This window comes from Carassius carassius, chromosome 42 (assembly GCF_963082965.1).
Source record: "Carassius carassius chromosome 42, fCarCar2.1, whole genome shotgun sequence".
Classification (NCBI taxonomy): domain Eukaryota; kingdom Metazoa; phylum Chordata; class Actinopteri; order Cypriniformes; family Cyprinidae; genus Carassius; species Carassius carassius.
The window spans coordinates 9,242,950-9,249,395 of record NC_081796.1 but is presented as its reverse complement, the minus strand read 5'-3'; the positions used below and the strand labels follow the sequence as shown (position 1 = coordinate 9,249,395).

General features: G+C 38.4%; 1 long non-coding RNA gene across 1 annotated transcript; it reads right to left on the bottom strand.

Annotated features, from left to right (window-relative positions):
- Positions 1-1,421: 1,421 nt before the first annotated feature.
- Positions 1,422-2,373, bottom strand: LOC132124466 (uncharacterized). Its single transcript, XR_009426766.1, has 3 exons — positions 2,260-2,373; positions 1,589-1,646; positions 1,422-1,465 (listed from the first exon to the last, which is right to left on the bottom strand). It is a non-coding gene; the product is annotated as an uncharacterized LOC132124466 (long non-coding RNA).
- Positions 2,374-6,446: the final 4,073 nt, after the last annotated feature.

The window sequence follows — 6,446 nt, the reverse complement described above, 5'->3', positions numbered from 1 at the left end:
ATTTTATATATTTATACAACACACCGACATATGTATGTAGCGTAAATATGTAGTTATAGCGATGTTGTTTTTAAAATATCAAATCAGGTAATTTTTGAGGATTAGTGTTCAATTAATTTACCGTTATTTTAAAAACTTATTTCAGGCTAACGTTAAGTTGTATAAACACGGGTTGCGGTTGCCTTTTTACGTTACATATTGTTCTTTTTTTCACTGATCTCATGTTAACTAATGTCATATTGATGACTTTCAGATAGTACAGAGACAGGCTGGTGACAGTTGATTTTCAGCTTGCACTGCACTATACTGTTAGCAGCAGTAATTAGCATTTTAAGTAAATGTAAAATGAAGCTTATTGTTTACAATTCTTACAATTACATATATTAATATAATTATGTACTTATTCATGTACACAATATATTCAGGCATACTCGTATACAAACATGTACACTGCCATTCAAATGGTAATGATGCTGAAAATTCAGCTTGGCATCACATGAGTATATTACATTTTAAAATAGAAAACAGTTATTTTAAATTGTAATTATATATTACGAGATTAATTATTATTCATTATTATTAATTCATGAGTATAAATAATATTATACTCAATATAATACAAATAAATATTAATTCATGAATACATTTTTTATCAATTTAATAGCATTCCAAGCATTTTGTATGTGTCCTTCCTTTCATGTAGTCCTTGCATAGTCTCCACCATGGTTTGCTGTGCTGCATGGGGATGCTCCACTCGGTCAGAGGAAGGTGTGCAAATGTATGGCTTCCCCGCTGACATGGAGAGGTGAAAATAATGGTTGGATCAAGTCAGCAGCAGCAATCTAAATATAAATAAAAATTACAACAACAACAAAAAATTGTTAGGTAATTATACTTAAATTTATTTAAACCCAGGGAGCTGAGACATTGCAGGGAGTCATCAGTGTTACCTATAACTGTGCATTTAATATGTGGGTAGACAAAAAAAGTGTGTCACTCTGCAGGCACATTTTGAGGAAAACCAATTTGTCATGACCAAAAAATTAAAAAATAGGCTGAGACCAGGTGCTATTCCGATAACCTTTGTGGTCAAAAAGAGGAGTGCCCCTGCTCCACGATGCACCCCTAGACCTGTAAACATACAGCAAATCGCTGCTGATTACAGCTATATTATTTCAGGTGATACATATATAATAAGTACAAACTCGTACTAGTTGAAGTAATATTTCTAATTTTGAAGTGATGTGATATTTTCAATATTTAAAATTAGCAATTCCATGTATTCTGCTTCTATCAGTTTCAAAGGTTGTGGAAAAAATTAATGAGGACACTTAGAGAAGGGAAAGTGACAGTGAAGAAATAGAGGACATGGCTAGACAGGAGAGACAGGGACAGGTGACACTATTCAGTCAGCCAGCAGCAAGTCAGTCAGCAATCCAGTGAACCATCAGCCAGTTACCAGGGTCTATTAAAAAAATTAAAGAGACAAGAAAAAAAAATATCAAACAATGCAAAGGCAGCACTAAGAAAAATAAAGAATGAAAATGCAGCTTTAAAAAAAAAAAAAGGTCCCCTCAGCACTCCTGACCTGCATCCTCACTGATGCTCCATCACAGAACAGTCCAGTGGCACCACTAATCCTCCACCTACCAGCACCCACAGAATGTTACAGTATGTTACTTTTATACACTAACAAGTTTAAGTATATAATACAGTAGTATTATAATATAGATAGGTTATATAATATAGACAGGCAATAGTCAATGAATCACAATGACTAAAAACACTCCACCCATGTTTTTGCAAACTCAATTCACTCTAAATTTATATCAATAGGGTGCGTTTTATTATTAAGGAATTAAATTATTTAATACGTGTAATAAGGAACAAACTTTATAACCTCATTTTACCACTTCCAGTTACCGCTGTCACACGCGGTCAAACAGTATTGAACTAATAGGCTATGTAACGTTAGCTAACTTTCCCCACCCAGCAAAAAAAAAAAAATGTTTAGACTCCTTTTCTCTAATTCCAAACACGATGGATGAAACTGAATTAAGAGAACAGATTTTACAATTAATAGGGTGTTCGTTACTAACTTTATTCAGCTACAATCCTAGCCTAATCTGTTAGTTATCTGATAACATCCCTTAAATCTACTCATTTAATGAGTTATAATCTACTAGAAGGTTTTAACTTACAGTTTATTGTTATTAAGATGTACTAATAATTTACAATCGTATTATTTAAACGTCGTACCTTTTAAAAGTGCGTCGCAAACGGTTTGTTCTGCTGCATCTCTATGGCATGGCATCGGTTTGCTGCTACTTCCGGGAACTATTGAGAGGCTCCACGAGCCGCCATTGCTGTAAAAAAAGCGTTCCATTGGAGTCAATGGAGTTGGAGTCCCAATTCGCCTACTTATACTACGACCTAAAAGTATGTACTTTTTTTGTGAGGAAAAAGTACATACTTTTGAGTGTGTAGGGGTGTGTAGTTGGTTTTGAGTGTGTAGGGGTACTTTTGAGGGGTGGTGCTAGCGTAGTGGATAAGACACATGTCTTTGGTGTGAGAGACCCGGGTTCGAATCCACTGTGAGACACCAATGTGTCCCTGAGCAAGACACTTAACCCCTAGTTGCTCCTGAGGTGTGTGACCTCTGACATATGTGGCAATTGTAAGTCGCTTTGGATAAAAGCGTCAGCTAAGTGAATAAATGTAATGTAATGTAAATGTGTGTAGCAAAAGAGTAAGCACGTTCTGGGACATACTTCGATGACTTCATGCAACGTGAACGACAACGTGGTTGCCTAGTTACGCACACCACAACTGTTAACGTTTCATTCATTCTTGTATGTCCAATAAAATTTTATTTACTATTCCCATCTTTTTTTCTCATCGTTTTTTTCACAATACATTTTACAATGTGTTCTTCTACCAAGTTGAGGAGTAAAGAAGCAGGGTGGCGTCGTCGTAGAACCTCCTGCACGCAATGGGTTGTGGGCAATATAGACGGTTTCATCGGGCGCACGCGCCTGGCCCTAAGTTAAAGAGCATATTGCAGGCTAAAAAAAAATCTAAATTAATATTTAACCGTGTATGAAAATAACATATAAAAAGATAATGCAGGATTTAAAATGGTTTAAAATGACATAAGGACACCAATTTAGTAGATAAAGTGAGCGTTTCTTTGACTGCTCGTAAAAAACGCTTTTTTTTCCAACATCGCGTCATTTTACGTCACAAGAGGGAAACGTGTGCTGCTGTGCGCTGCCGCTGCTCAGTGCAGAGTAGGTTGGTATTCAGTAAGAACGGTCGTGAGTCAGTGTGTTTTCAGTAGGTTTTGTATTTCAATTTATCATCGTCATGGTAAATTGTGTTTGTGGAGCTTGCAAAAAATCCAGCCTGTCAGGACATCGAGTCCACCGGTTTCCTAACAAGAAAAAGGACGGTGCTATCTTTCGTGCCTGGGTGCGGTTTGTGCAGGTGAAGAGACGGGATTTCTCTTCCGCTTCGGCTTCGGAAAACGCGGTCGTGTGTAGCGTTCACTTCAGATCGGAGGATTATCGTCCCGGCGATATGATGGAGTTCAACATGGGATACCGAAGTAAGAACCGAGTGAGACTCAGAGCTGGTGCGGTTCCTTCAGTGCACGTAGCTTCGGGTTCTCCCGCCGGCGGGAAACACGGTGGTCACGGATCCGTCAGAGATGCAGCTTGACGAAAACGTGAACTGTGCAACGTAAGTCTTTTTTTTTTTTTTTTTACATTTACTAACTAACAAATCAGTCAACATAATGATTTAAATAATGAGAAGCAACGTGGCGTGTATAAGTTGTTGTAAAGTACTGCAGCTAGCTTGTTAGGCATAATAACTAATGCTAGTTGCTAGCACAGCTAATTCGTAATTTGTCATGTTTGTTTATAAGGATTTATCAGAAATTGCAAGTAATGAAGTGGGAGATACATCTTCAGCCAGTGCTGCAGTGTTTGTTGCTGACCCAGAGCAAGAGCCTTTCTCTCCACTGGCCCCTCAATCATCTGTGCATCACTTTGGCTCACAGTGTGACCTCAGACCTTCACATCGTTCATCAGGTGGATTAACATTTTACATTAAATATGATGTGCAATGAATGAACTATCCAGTGTCCACAGATCAGCAACTTTAATAACTAGCCTACTAACGTTACAATATTAAATTTCATTTTTTCCAAGAAGCTGTTTTCTTTTATTTGCTTCTAAGAAGAGTCAAGTTACGTTATAGCTCCATCATTGCTCAAAGTAAAAAAATATATTTATGATGTATCATATACATGCTGTTACACAATTGTATAACTGGACTTATTTTTATTCTAGCTGTCCAGGCCCAGCCCAAGATGGTCAGTGTGGGGACTCGGACAGAAAGGTTTGAGAAATCAACGTCAACTCCACTGCCCAGTCCTGTGCATACCGATGATGAGTCATCCTCTGTTTTCATGGACAAACCTGGTGATATGTCATGGATCCCAGAGGGGGAAATGACAAGTGATTCATCTGATGAGGAACCACAGCAGGAATCTCACCCTGACCTCAAGTAAGACTTATTTTTCTTTTATTTAAGTTTTTATATGATCAAATTGTGTCAAGTCAAAAATAATGTTTTTCTTTTTTTTTCAGTGCTGCTGATAAGTTCATTGTGTGCCAAGGCCAGTTGATGTCTCTCTTTACCATTTGCCCAGCCTGTTGTGGGGAAACCCAAGGCAATGTTGAGAAGCAGGAGGGAACTTTTGTAAAAATAAAGCAAGTAAGAAACTATTTGTGTTTTCTGGTAGAAAATGATGTTGTAACATAACTTGTATAGTTTGTTTTAATCATTATACTTTGTTGTTTGTATGTTATAGTCATTTTCTGCCTTTCACATACATCTCTTAGGTCTGTGCAGCATGTGGGTATCAGCGTTTTTGGCAGAACCAGCCAATGCTGCATCGCAATATGCCAGCCCGCAACCTATTACTGAGTGGGGCCATCCACTTTTCAGGTTGCATGGCTACCCAGACCATCAGGATGTTGAAGCTGTTTGGGCTTCAGAGCATCAGTGCCAGCACCTATTTTCGCCATCAGCGCTTGTACACGATTCCAACCATCGTGCAGGCGTCGCAGAATGAGCAGGCAGGGATCATCAGAGATCTGAAAGAGATGAGGGGTGGACTGATCCTGTCTGGTGACTGCAGGTAGCACACTTCAGCTTATATCATTACAATGGAAAACAAGTCTAAACTGGATAATATAATTTAATGTATTAGTTTTTGTGCTTAACCATATGAATTAAACTGTTTTTGACATTCATAGGTCAGATTCTCCTGGCCATTGTGCAAAATATGGCACATACTCTTTGATTGAGGACAGAATCAACAAGGTTTTAGATCTTCAACTTGTCCAGGTAAGTTAATATTATCAAACACACATATCACCTGTTTAATGTTACACAGTGAGATGACAAAATATTTTTTATAGAGCTCCGAGGTCCCAAGTAGCAGCTGGTGTGAGTTAGATGGCCTAAAGCGCAGCATAAGTTTTCTGACTCGGCAACATATGCAAGTGTCAGCCCTGATCACAGACAGAAATCGGCAGGTAAAGAAACGCACATGAATCTTGCCCCGACTCTATTTACAGCTAAAATCAAATGTTCTTGTAATCAATGTGTTTTTTCAAACATTTCAGGTTGCCAAGTGGTTGCGGGAGGAGTTGTGTCCCAAAGGAACAAGCCATTTCTTTGACATCTGGCATATTGGAAAAAGTATGTATCTTGATGAAGGTAGTTTTGTTTATATTGTCTATAATTACATTTTCCTTTTTAACATTTTGTGTTTCTGTTGTGAAACAGGTCTAGGGAAAGCATTGGATGCTGCTGCAAAGGAGAGGGAGTGTGAAGAACTGAAGCTGTGGAGGCCAGCTGTTATTAACCACCTCTACTGGACTGCCGCTTCCACTCCTAATGGATATGCAGATGTGATGGAGGCCAAGTGGAAGAGCATGGTCAACCACGTTCAGGACATCCACGAACATGGCACTCCTACGTTTCCCTGCTGTGCACATCCACCTCTGGAGGGCGAAGCAAGGAACAAGGAATGGCTGGAACCAGGTACAAAATACTGTTTATTAGGGATGCCCAAGCCGATGCCTATGCTGAGTATCGGATTCGATACTGCCAGTTTTGCCAGATCGGGTATCGTATAAGCGCTTTGTGCCGCACTGTATTGGAGCCTTTCATATCATAATACAGTGACTCATTAAACAGCTGTGCTATACATAAACATTTTTTATAGTAGGCTATAAAATAATTTTTTATTAATGTATTTTACAACAATGCAAAGAGCAATGGGTAAAGTTTTACCAGATTAGGTGTTAAACTTATTGTCTCTTATTTGTTTCCCACTAAATTATTTTTTTTCTTCCCTAAATGTTCAG